The sequence below is a fragment of the Cherax quadricarinatus genome, chromosome 100, assembly GCF_038502225.1.
Source record: "Cherax quadricarinatus isolate ZL_2023a chromosome 100, ASM3850222v1, whole genome shotgun sequence".
In the NCBI taxonomy this organism is placed as follows: Eukaryota; Metazoa; Arthropoda; class Malacostraca; order Decapoda; family Parastacidae; genus Cherax; species Cherax quadricarinatus.
Window position 1 is genome coordinate 8683757 of NC_091391.1, and position 15059 is coordinate 8698815.

At 44.0% G+C, this 15059-nt stretch overlaps 2 non-coding genes across 2 annotated transcripts; one reads left to right on the forward strand and one right to left on the reverse strand.

Annotated features, from left to right (window-relative positions):
- Positions 1-816: 816 nt before the first annotated feature.
- TRNAG-GCC (transfer RNA glycine (anticodon GCC)) lies at positions 817-887 on the reverse strand. The gene has a single exon. It is a non-coding gene; the product is annotated as a tRNA-Gly (tRNA).
- Positions 888-10611: 9724 nt separating this feature from the next.
- TRNAG-GCC (transfer RNA glycine (anticodon GCC)) lies at positions 10612-10682 on the forward strand. The gene has a single exon. It is a non-coding gene; the product is annotated as a tRNA-Gly (tRNA).
- The last annotated feature ends 4377 nt before the right edge of the window (positions 10683-15059 follow it).

Below are 15059 nucleotides of genomic sequence, written 5' to 3' on the forward strand. Positions count from 1 at the left end.
TATACCTTGTACATGTACTTGTATACATTGTACATGTACTTGTATACCTTGTACATGTACTTGTATACATTGTACATGTACTTGTATACCTTGTACATGTACTTGTATACCTTGTACATGTACTTGTATACCTTGTACATGTACTTGTATACCTTGTACATGTACTTGTATACCTTGTACATGTACTTGTATACCTTGTACATGTACTTGTATACCTTGTACATGTACTTGTATACCTTGTACATGTACTTGTATACCTTGTACATGTACTTGTATACCTTGTACATGTACTTGTATACCTTGTACATATACTGGTAGATATAAAGATATAATTATCAAAAACATACCACAGGCGGGGTTTGAACTTGCGGTTAGTGAATCATAAAACTCCAGACCGACGTGTTAGCCACTGTAACCAGCTGTCCCAACGGCTAACGCGTCGGTATGGAGTTTTACGACTTGCTAGCCACTAGTTCAATCCCAACCCGTGGTATGGTTTGTTTACTATCGTGTCATTACGATTTTGAGTTATATACACTCATCTCACCTGCTTGTATTGACGTAATATTATGATGCTCTGATTCACTCATGTCCTGACGTACGTGTTATAGATTCTTCCTATACATTCACACTATCACATTCTTGTTAATGTTTCCCACGTTGCTTGTGTTAACAAAGTCTCTTAGAAATGCATGTTATCAAGTTATGGTCTCAAACTGAAATTACCTTGCACAGAAATACTTCATGCAATCACATTCTCAAATTAATTCAAATCTAGAGGGAGACACACTTGGTGGTTTAATTTGGAACAATAAATGCATCGGCCGGGAATCGAAACCGGGCCTCCCGCGTGGCAGGCGAGAATTCTACCACTGAACCACCGATGCTACACGATCCGGTGTTCCGTTAACTTTATATGTCTTTCAGGTTGCTGTAATAAAATGATTGAAATAGGAATTAGTCGATGCTGAAAATAGGTAATACCAGCATCTGGAGAGGTGAGGTTCACAAATGATTGCGGTGTCCCGTAGCTGGATCGCTTGCGCACTCAGCTCACACACAGAGGTCGGAGATGGAATCTCCGGTACGGCTGGAAAACATTAGGACGTGTTTACATAAGACAGCTGCTGTCCCTGTTCACCCTTCAGTGTAAAATGGGTACCTGGGTGTTAGTGGATTGGTGAGGGTCACATCCTCGATGTTAGTGGACTGGTGTGGGTCACATGCTGGATGTTAGTGGACTGGTGTGGGTCCCATGCTGGGTGTTAGTGGACTGGTGTGGGTCACATCCTGGGTGTTAGTGGACTGGTGTGGGTCACATCCTGGGTGTTAGTGGACTGGTGTGGGTCACATCCTGAGTGTTAGTGGACTGGTGTGGGTCACATCCTGGGTGTTAGTGGACTGGTGTGGGCCACATCCTGGGACAAAACTGACCTAATTTGCGGGAAATGCTCAGCATAACAAGCGGCTTTCTACATAGTAGTATGAAGATTGAGACACTTATGCAGCATATGGGAATCTTTATTCAGGAAACGTTTCGCCTACACAGTAGGCTTCTTTGTATTGGACTGATGAAGCCACTGTGTGGCGAAACGTTTCCTGAATAAAGATTCCCATATGCTGCATAAGTGTCTCAATCTTCAACTTGTCGGTTTTTCAAACCATTCATCACTATATAGTAGTATGTCACTGATGTCAGCTATGATCTGTATACCTTGTACATGTACTTGTATACCTTGTACATGTACTTGTATACCTTGTACATGTACTTGTATACCTTGTACATGTACTTGTATACCTTGTACATGTACTTGTATACCTTGTACATGTACTTGTATACCTTGTACATGTACTTGTAGAAATAATAATAATAATAATAATAATAATAATAATTATTATTATTATTATTATTATTATTATTATTATAATTATTATTATTATTATTATTATTATTATTATTATTATTATTATTATTTTATGTCATGCAACAACTCTATATCCCAGAGAGAGAAAACCTTTCCCAACCAAGTAACACCAGTGACTACATCATCAATGCTCCTCCCTACAGAACACACACAATACACCTCCCTACAGAACACACACAATACACCTCCCTACAGGACACACACAATACACCTCCCTACAGGACACACACAATACACCTCCCTACAGGACACACACAATACACCTCCCTACAGGACACACACAATACACCTCCCTACAGGACACACACAATACACCTCCCTACAGAACACACACAATACACCTCCCTACAGAACACACACAATACACCTCCCTACAGAACACACACAATACACCTCCCTACAGAACACACACAATACACCTCCCTACAGAACACACACAATACACCTCCCTACAGAACACACACAATACACCTCCCTACAGGACACACACAATACACCTCCCTACAGGACACACACAATACACCTCCCTACAGGACACACACAATACACCTCCCTACAGAACACACACAATACACCTCCCTACAGAACACACACAATACACCTCCCTACAGAACACACACAATACACCTCCCTACAGAACAAACACAATACACCTCCCTACAGAACACACACAATACACCTCCCTACAGAACACACACAATACACCTCCCTACAGAACACACACAATACACCTCCCTACAGAAGACACACAATACACCTCCCTACAGGACACACACAATACACCTCCCTACAGGACACACACAATACACCTCCCCACAGGACACACACAGTACACCTCCCTACAGGACACACACAATACACCTCCCCACATGACACACACAATACACCTCCCCAAAGGACACACACAGTACACCTCCCTACAGAACACACACAATACACCTCCCTACAGGACACACACAATACACCTCCCCACAGGACACACACAATACACCTCCCCACAGGACACACACAATACACCTCCCCACAGGACACACACACACACAATACACCTCCCCAAAGGACACACACAATACACCTCCCCACAGGACACACACAATACACCTCCCCACAGGACACACACACACAATACACCTCCCCACAGGACACACACAATACACCTCCACACAGGACACACACAATACACCTCCACACAGGACACACACAATACACCTCCACACAGGACACACACAATGCACCTCCCCACAGGACACACACAATGCACCTCCCCAAAGGACACACACAATGCACCTCCCAACAGGACACACACACAATGCACCTCCCCACAGGACACACACAATGCACCTCCCCACAGGACACACACACAATGCACCTCCCCACAGGACACACACAATGCACCTCCCCACAGGACACACACACAATGCACCTCCCCACAGGACACACACAATGCACCTTCCCACAGAACACACAATGCACCTCCCCACAGGACACACACAATGCACCTCCCTACAGAACACACACAATGCACCTCCCCACAGAACACACACAATGCACCTCCCTACAGAACACACACAATGCACCTCCCCACAGAACACACACAATACACCTCCCCACAGGACACACACAATACACCTCCCTACAGAACACACACAATACACCTCCCTACAGAACACACACAATACACCTCCCTACAGGACACACACAATACACCTCCCCACAGGACACACACAATACACCTCCCTACAGAACACACACAATACACCTCCCTACAGAACACACACAATACACCTCCCTACAGGACACACACAATACACCTCCCTACAGAACACACACAATACACCTCCCTACAGAACACACACAATACACCTCCCTACAGGACACACACAATACACCTCCCTACAGGACACACACAATACACCTCCCTACAGAACACACACAATACACCTCCCTACAGAACACACACAATACACCTCCCTACAGGACACACACAATACACCTCCCTACAGAACACACACAATACACCTCCCTACAGAACACACACAATACACCTCCCTACAGAACACACACAATACACCTCCCTACAGAACACACACAATACACCTCCCTACAGAACACACACAATACACCTCCCTACAGGACACACACAATACACCTCCCTACAGAACACACACAATACACCTCCCTACAGAACACACACAATACACCTCCCTACAGAACACACACAATACACCTCCCTACAGAACACACACAATACACCTCCCTACAGAACACACACAATACACCTCCCTACAGGACACACACAATACACCTCCCTACAGAACACACACAATACACCTCCCTACAGAACACACACAATACACCTCCCTACAGAACACACACAATACACCTCCCTACAGAACACACACAATACACCTCCCTACAGAACACACACAATACACCTCCCTACAGAACACACACAATACACCTCCCTACAGGACACACACAATACACCTCCCTACAGAACACACACAATACACCTCCCTACAGAACACACACAATACACCTCCCTACAGAACACACACAATACACCTCCCTACAGAACACACACAATACACCTCCCTACAGAACACACACAATACACCTCCCTACAGGACACACACAATACACTTCCCTACAGAACACACACAATACACCTCCCTACAGAACACACACAATACACCTCCCTACAGAACACACACAATACACCTCCCTACAGAACACACACAATACACCTCCCTACAGGACACACACAATACACTTCCCTACAGAACACACACAATACACCTCCCTACAGAACACACACAATACACCTCCCTACAGAACACACACAATACACCTCCCTACAGAACACACACAATACACCTCCCTACAGAACACACACAATACACCTCCCTACAGAACACACACAATACACCTCCCTACAGAACACACACAATACACCTCCCTACAGAACACACACAATACACCTCCCTACAGAACACACACAATACACCTCCCTACAGGACACACACAATACACCTCCCTACAGAACACACACAATACACCTCCCTACAGAACACACACAATACACCTCCCTACAGAACACACACAATACACCTCCCTACAGAACACACACAATACACCTCCCTACAGAACACACACAATACACCTCCCTACAGGACACACACAATACACCTCCCTACAGAACACACACAATACACCTCCCTACAGAACACACACAATACACCTCCCCACAGGACACACACAATACACCTCCCTACAGAACACACACAATACACCTCCCCACAGGACACACACAATACACCTCCCCACAGGACACACACAATTTGTGTACGAATGGTATATAATACCGACATGATGAGAGTAAGACACATGTGCAACATCTGGGTATCTTTATTGTAGACGTTTCGCCATCCAGAATTTGTATTGATAAAGCCACTGGATGGCGAAACGTCTACAATAAAGATACCCAGATGTTGCACATGTGTCTTACTCTCACACACACAATACACCTCCCCACAGGACACACACAATACACATCCCCACAGGACACACACAATACACCTCCCCACAGGACACACACAATACACCTCCCCACAGGACACACACAATACACCTCCACACAGGACACACACAATACACCTCCACACAGGACACACACAATGCACCTCCCCACAGGACACACACAATACACCTCCCCACAGGACACACACAATACACCTCCCCACAGGACACACACAATACACCTCCACACAGGACACACACAATACACCTCCACACAGGACACATACAATACACCTCCACACAGGACACACACAATGCACCTCCCCACAGGACACACACAATGCACCTCCCCAAAGGACACACACAATGCACCTCCCCACAGGACACACACACAATGCACCTCCCCACAGGACACACACAATGCACCTCCCCACAGGACACACACACAATGCACCTCCCCACAGGACACACACAATGCACCTCCCCACAGGACACACACACAATGCACCTCCCCACAGGACACACACAATGCACCTTCCCACAGAACACACAATGCACCTCCCCACAGGACACACACAATGCACCTCCCTACAGAACACACACAATGCACCTCACCACAGAACACACACAATGCACCTCCCTACAGAACACACACAATGCACCTCCCCACAGAACACACACAATACACCTCCCTACAGGACACACACAATGCACCTCCCTACAGAACACACACAATACACCTCCCTACAGGACACACACAATACACCTCCCTACAGGACACACACAATACACCTCCCTACAGAACACACACAATGCACCTCCCTACAGAACACACACAATGCACCTCCCTACAGGACACACACAATACACCTCCCTACAGGACACACACAATACACCTCCCTACAGAACACACACAATACACCTCCCTACAGAACACACAATACACCTCCCTACAGGACACACACAATACACCTCCCTACAGGACACACACAATACACCTCCCTACAGAACACACACAATACACCTCCCTACAGGACACACACAATACACCTCCCTACAGGACACACACAATACACCTCCCTACAGAACACACACAATACACCTCCCTACAGGACACACACAATACACCTCCCCACAGAACACACACACACAATGCACCTCCCCACAGGACACACACAATGCACCTCCCCACAAGACACACACAATGCACCTCCCCACAGGACACACACAATGCACCTCCCCAAAGGACACACACAATGCACCTCCCCAAAGGACACACACAATGCACCTCCCCATAGGACACACACAATGCACTTCCCCACAGGACACACAATGCACCTCCCCACAGGACACACACAATGGATCTACATAGACTCATTAGAGAACATACAGAGAAGAATGACTAAAATGATTTACTGTGTAAGGAACCTCCCGTATGAAGATAGACTTAAAGCCTTAAATCTCCACTCTCTGGAGAGGCGTAGAATGAGGGGAGATATCATTGAAGTGTATAAGTGGATGACGGGCATAAACAAGGGAGACATTAATAAAGTACTGAGGGTGTCGAACCAGGTAAGAACCAGGAATAATGGATTTAAGTTGGATAAATTTAGATTTAGAAAGGACATAGGTAAGTACTGGTTTTCTAACAGAGTTGTAGATGCGTGGAACAGTCTTCCCAGTGGGGTGATAGAGGTTAGGACCTTGTGTAGCTTTAAGAAGAGACTGGACAAATATATGAGTGGGAGGGGCTGGGTTTGATTGGTGTCAAGGGGTACGGGAGTTATTTCTTGAGTAGCTTTAGGTAGATGTCGTTTTGATAAGGACCTGCCTCGTATGGGCCAGTAGGCCTTCTGCAGTGTTCCTACATTCTTATGTTCTTATGTTATGTAATGCACCTCCCCATAGGACACACACAATGCACAAGGTATACAAGTACATGTACAAGGTATACAAGTACATGTACAAGGTATACAAGTGCATGTACAAGGTATACAAGTACATGTACAAGGTATACAAGTACATGTACAAGGTATACAAGTACATGTACAAGGTATACAAGTACATGTACAAGGTATACAAGTACATGTATAAGGTATACAAGTACATGTACAAGGTATATGTTGGAACTTATTCAGTCTGAAAAGTCAAAACGGGGAAAACCACACCGCTCGATGGCCCTTACACCCACCCAAAAACAAAAACACACTCTCCCGGATTGACGAAGGTGGATGGAAGGTACTACTTAATTTATAGATTTACCCTTCAGGGAAGAAGTAGGTAGTTTATACTGTTAGTACACTAATATTAGGATTATTGAGGCAACTGTAGATAATAATAATGTAGACCTAAGACCTTAACATAGGTAGTAATAGGCCAATAATGTAGGCAAACACTAGGTTATGTTAGCCAGGGAGAACTGGCAGCTCAAGTTTGAATGCTGGGGCACGGGGTTTTGAGACCGCCGTGCTTTCTTCTATGACCAGACATCATCTGGACAACACGTGCCGTGATCAGCAGACGGCGCCCCCCACGTGTCTTCACATATGAGACCTGGGGAAATCTGGTGGAGGCACCTCGATGTACCATAGATGACCTCCTCCGTCAGGCCCATACAGTAAGACAAGACCTCCGTTTTTTCTTAGGATTCCTGGTCAGTGTCTGGGGAAAATTGCAAGTGAGTTTAGCTGTGGCCTTTGTGCAGCCGGCAGTTAATGACCAGTACGCGATTTTGTCTCTTGTCTACCTAGAAGCTAGTGTCCGTTTCTGCATGGTTATACTAGGGGATACACACCCTCTTGGATACAGGAATCTCTGAGGTGCAGGCAGGTCACTAATATCGACTGAATATTGCAGGAATTAAGGCTCCTGGTTGCATGTGGTTTCTGAGGGGAAGTCCAAAGGGGCTAAGCTTAGGGAGGGTGAAGATCAGGATATATGCTGCAACACCAAGTAAGTTAGTCCTTTAAACGTGCATGCAGGTGAGATTTCTTGCAACATCAGTCATTTATGAAACTCTGTCCTATAAGCCACTTGTGAGGCTGAGGTACCGACCTCAGAGCTCGGTGTCAACAGAGCTTGCCAGGGTAGGCGACTCACTTGGAGGCAGTCCAGACAAATTTTCACAGTATACAAGTACATGTACAAGGTATACCAGTACATGTACAGGGTATACAAGTACATGTACAAGGTATACAAGTACATGTACAAGGTATACAAGTACATGTACAAGGTATACAAGTACATGTACAAGGTATACAAGTACATGTACAAGGTATACAAGTACATGTACAAGGTATACAAGTACATGTACAAGGTATACAAGTACATGTACAAGGTATACAAGTACATGTACAAGGTATACAAGTACATGTACAAGGTATACAAGTACATGTACAAGGTATACAAGTACATGTACAAGGTATACAGATCATAGCTGACATCAATGACATACTACTATATAGAAAGTCGCTTGTTATGCTGAGCATTTCCCGCAAATTAGGTCAGTTTTGTCCCAGGATGCGACCCACACCAGTCCACTAACACCCAGGATGTGACCCACACCAGTCCACTAACACCCAGGATGTGACCCACACCAGTCCACTGACACCCAGGATGTGACCCACACCAGTCCACTAACACCCAGGATGTGACCCACACCAGTCCACTAACACCCAGGATGTGACCCACACCAGTCCACTAACACCCATGATGTGACCCACACCAGTCCACTAACACCCAGGATGTGACCCACACCAGTCCACTAACACCCAGGATGTGACCCACACAAGTCCACTAACACCCAGATACCCATTTTACTAATGAGTGAACATAGACAACCGGTGAAAAGAAACACGCCCAATGTTTCTACCCTCACCGGGAATCGAACCCGGACATTCGCCGTGTGAAGCAAGAGCTTTAGCCACCAGGCCATGGGGCACACAACAATTGTGTCAGAAGTGGGATATATTTAAATAAAGGAGATAAAAACAGGGTACTGAGGATAGGTAAAGCATTTGAAGTTGATCATTATGATCAAGAATAATCAATTATTTATTCAATAATTTTCCGAAGTAATTAAACATAGAAGCGGTGTAGCTTTAATCGTCTACCTACCTGGAGGGTATTCCAGGGATCAACGCCCCCTTGGCTCCGTCCATGACCAGGTCTCCCTGTCGTGGGGGTTCATAAGAAGATAATGGAGTAACAGACACATATTGGATGTCTTGGAGGTGTATAATTAAGAATCTTGAGGATTGTCTAGGCCTGCCTGTCGAGCCTAGTCTATGCCTAGCGTGGAACTCCGTGACTTAGAGCGGGACCTCTGGCCTACTACTCTCCTGTAAGGATCCCGTGACGTCATAGCTAGCCAGGGAGCCTATCTATAAAGTAGATGGGATTATCTAAGTACTACACAAGTACACAGTAACACTACTAACCTCCCGGTGTGGCCTCTCGGTGTGGCCTCCTGGTGTGGCCTCCTGGTGTGACCTCCTAGTGTGGCCTCCAGGTGTGGCATCCTGGTGTGGCCTCCTGGTGTTTCCTCCTGGTGTGGCCTCCAGGTGTGGCCTCCTGGTGTGGCCTCCAGGTGTGGCCTCCTGGTGTGGCCTCCTGGTGTGGCCACCTGGTGTGGCCTCCTGGTGTGGCCTCCTGGTGTGACCTCCTAGTGTGGCCTCCAGGTGTGGCATCCTGGTGTGGCCTCCTGGTGTTTCCTCCTGGTGTGGCCTCCAGGTGTGGCCTCCTGGTGTGGCCTCCAGGTGTGGCCTCCTGGTGTGGCCTCCTGGTGTGGCCACCTGGTGTGGCCTCCTGGTGTGGCCTCCAGGTGTGGCCTCCTGGTGTGGCCTCCAGGTGTGGCCTCCTGGTGTGGCGTCCAGGTGTGGCTTCCTAGTGTGGCCTCCTGGTGTGGCCTCCAGGTGTGGCCTCCTGGTGTGGCCTCCTGGTGTGGCCTCCTGGTGTGGCCTCCTGGTGTGGCCTCCTGGTGTTTCCTCCAGGTGTGGCCTCCTGGTGTGGCCTCCTGGTGTGGCCTCCTGGTGTTTCCTCCAGGTGTGGCCTCCAGGTGTTGACCTGAGATTTGTTGTAGACACAAATCATAACTTCTAATACCCATTTCTTTCAGTTTAATACATTTAAAATATAATAACATATAAAGTTACTACTAACGTAAACAGCATCGGTGGTTCAGTGGTAGAATTCTCGCCTGCCACGCGGGAGGCCCGGGTTCGATTCCCGGCCGATGCATTTATTGCAAAACTTGTTAGTTGACAGGTAAAGTAAAATGGCATATTTTGTGGTAAATTATTCTATTGCAGTACATAAACATTGCCGTATTATAGTCATAGTGTCACTTTGTACTCATATCAGAATTAATTTGAGAATATTGTTGAGAAAAATATTACTGAGAATGTTATTGTGGGGGATAATTATATTTTTCAGATAAAAGAATATTGGAACATAGGAATGTATAAAAACAGGTATGAATGAGATAGTGTTAATCAATAGTATTATTTATATATGAACTCCAAGATATAAGTGAATAAGAGCATCGTAATAGCATGTCATGAAGAGTTAAAACGAGCCAAGACATGTCTGAGACATGTGTAAGATCATCTCAGATTACACTGTGAGGTGAATGTCTCTGCATAATTTAATCCCTAAACTAGGGATTAAATTATTTTGGCTAGTGAAGAAGAGATGACATGTAGTCTTAATGATCCTCTACTAGTAGAGATGAGATGACATGTAATCTTAATGATCCTTGACTAGTGATAGGCTTTACCCTCATTTAGACTGAACAGGAACATCACAAGATACACCTGAGAGATAATATCTCTCAGTGTATATACACTAAGAGATCTCTCTTCTTAATGATTTAAGTATTCTTGACTGAAGGTGAGAAAATAACGAACTTGTTTAGTAACCCTCCAGTACTTGATGTGTTTTAAGCCCCAATAATAAACCCAGTAAGAAAATAAACAGTTGAGGACATGTCAGTAGGAGCAGTAATTAAGACGAATATTTAATAATAATAATAATAATAATAGTAATAATAATAATAATAATAATAATAATAATAATAATAATAATAATCTTTATTTCTACAAATACATGTACAAGGTATACAAGTACATGTACAAGGTATACAAGTACATGTACAAGGTATACAAGTACATGTACAAGGTATACAAGTACATGTACAAGGTATACAAGTACATGTACAAGGTATACAAGTACATGTACAAGGTATACAAGTACATGTACAAGGTATACAGATCATAGCTGACATCAGTGACATACTACTATATAGAAAGTCCCTTGTTATGCTAAGCATTTTCCGCAAATTAGGTCAGTTTTGTCCCTGGATGTGACCCACACCAGTCCACTAACACCCAGAATGTGACCCACACCAGTCCACTAACACCCAGGATTCGACCCACACCTGTCCACTAACACCCAGGATGCGACCCACACCAGTCCACTAACACCCAGGATGTGACCCACACCAGTCCACTAACACCCAGGATGTGACCCACACCAGTCCACTAACACCCAGGATGTGACCCACACCAGTCCACTAACACCCAGGATGTGACCCACACCAGTCCACTAACACCCAGGATGCGACCCACACCAGTCCATTAACACCCATGATGCGACCCACACCAGTCCACTAACACCCAGGATGCGACCCACACCAGTGTACTAACACCCAGGATGCGACCCACACCAGTCTACTAACACCCAGGATGCGACCCACACCAGTCCACTAACACCCAGGATGTGACCCACACCAGTCCACTAACACCCAGGTACCCATTTTACTGATGGGTGAACAGGGACAGCAGGTGTTTTAAGGAAAAACGTCAATAATATTTTCCAACCGTACCAGTGACTCGATCTCCGGACCTCAGTGCGCTAACGACCGAGCTACGGGACACCCTTAACAGTATGGTTATATGATATAATGTAAACAAATTGTATTTCCTGCTCAAGCGCTGACGTTTCCATGACACAAGATAAAAAGATGATCTGAAAGGGAACAGTAAAAATGTTAAAGACACTACTGTGGAAATACTGTACGAGAAAGTGAAGTGTCCTTGAGAAACTCAAGTCATGGACGATAGTTCCTGATAGTTCCAGATAGTTCCTGACTATGGAACTGAACTTCTCCAGGCCGAGGGACTGACAACCTCAAATTCTACGACTTCAAGGGTGATGGACTGATTACATCGTCTTCACATCTCTACTGTTCCTGCCTACTTTCTGTATTCGACTGAAGAAGCCTACTGTGTAGGCGAAACGTTTCGGAATAAAGTTGTCTAACTGTTGCATATGTGTCTTACCTAACAACCTGTCGGTATTGTATACCATTTTGATGTTCATCATGGACGATATGATGACGTCTACTGTAACCTTGTCGTCATAACCACCCTGGCAGACAACTGTAATAATAATAATAATAATAATAATAATAATAATAATAATAATAATAATAATAATAATAATAATAACCTTTACTCCTACCAGTACATGATACGACTATTATAGACTTAGCTGATGTCATAGAAGCACCTGGCTATGCACGACATTTCGGACAACTCTTATTTCCCAGAATGCGACCCACAACAGGTACCTACTTACTGGTAGGTGAACAGAGGCAGCAGGTGTCAGGATACATGCCCAGTGTTTCACCTCGTGCTAGGATCGATTTCGGACCATCAGTGTGAGTGATCTGAGGGCGAGTTTAACCAAGCTACGAGCACAGTACAAACTGTACCTGTTAGAATAAACGTTACGAGATATTAAAGCTTAAACATCAGCGCGAATATTGGAATGTTGGTGCTAAAGTTATGATTTTTAAATTAAGCGTGAAAAAAATATTAGATAAATTGTATATTATTTTATATTTTATTTAAAACGTTACATACATATAACACTGGTTATTTTAAACACTGAGAAACGTGAAAAAAATGTTTACATAAGTTTTAGAGGTAATTAACTCAGTCGGCCAACACTATATGATGGTACCGGAGGTATTTACCATACATTGTACACACGAAGTATACTGACACAATGTATACTGACACAAAGTATACTGACACAAAGTATACTGACACAAAGTATACTGACACAAAGTATACTGACACGAAGTATACTGACACAATGTATACTGACACAAAGTATACTGACACAAAGTATACTGACACAAAGTATACTGACACAAAGTATACTGACACAAAGTATACTGACACAAAGTATACTGACACAAAATATACTGACACAAAGTATACTGACACAATGTATACTGACACAAAGTATACTGACACAATGTATACTGACACAAAGTATACTGACACAAAGTATAGTGGCACAAAGTATACTGACACAAAGTATACTGACACAAAGTATACTGACACAAAGTATACTGACACAAAGTATACTGACACAAAGTATACTGACACAAAGTATACTGACACAAAATATACTGACACAAAGTATACTGACACAAAGTATACTGACACAAAGTATACTGACACAAAGTATACTGACACAAAGTATACTGACACAAAATATACTGACACAAAGTATACTGACACAAAGTATACTGACAAAGTATACTGACACAAAATATACTGACACAAAGTATACTGACACAAAGTATACTGACACAAAGTATACTGACACAAAGTATACTGACAAAGTATACTGACACAAAGTATACTGACACAAAGTATACTGACAAAGTGTACTGACACAGGAAGATGAAGACAAGGAACATGAAGGCGATGAAGATGAAGACGACGTTTCGTCCCTCTTTCGTTTTGATGGTCTTACCTCATGATCCAGCAGTGAGGAAGATGATGACGAGGTTTCCTCCCTCTTTCGTTTAGTGGATCTCACCTTAGGATCCAGCGGCGAGGGTGAAGATGAAGTTGTACTTTCATTACTCTTTCGTAACAGTGGTCTTAACTGTGGATCCAGAGGTGAGAAAGAAGGGATTTCAAACTACTCCTGTTTCAAAAGTTTTCTTTCAGAATCCTGTGATGAGGAAGGCGAAAATTCACGAGTCTTCTGCTTAAGCAGTTTCTTCCCTGGATCCAGTGACGATGGTAAACGGGGAGTTGATAATCGCTACAGTTAGCAAGTAGAAGATTACGCTAAGGATTCTGTATTACCTTATATTTACACCAAGCGATTTATTTAATTTTCAAGAATAGTAATAAAAGCCTTGTTTGTAGGCCTCTTTATTGGATCTCTTTCTAACGATTTTTATATTATGTTTTGTATTTTGATGGGGAGAAGTGTGCGCCTGAAATATTTATTCCACATTGTTCCAAGGCTAAAAATATCACTTGCCTCAGAGCATGGTTAACGATGGTAAACGGGGAGTTGATAATCGCTACAGTTAGCAAGAAGATTATGGTAAGGCGTCTTTATTACCTTACATGTACACCAACTGATTAATTTAGTCTTCAAGAGAAGTAATAATAGCCTAGTTTGAAGGCCTATTTATCGGGTCGTTTTCTAGCGATTTTTATATACAGTTTTTCATATTGATGGGGAGATGTGTCTCTCCGAAATATTTATTCCACAGTGTTCCAAGGCTAAAAATATCAC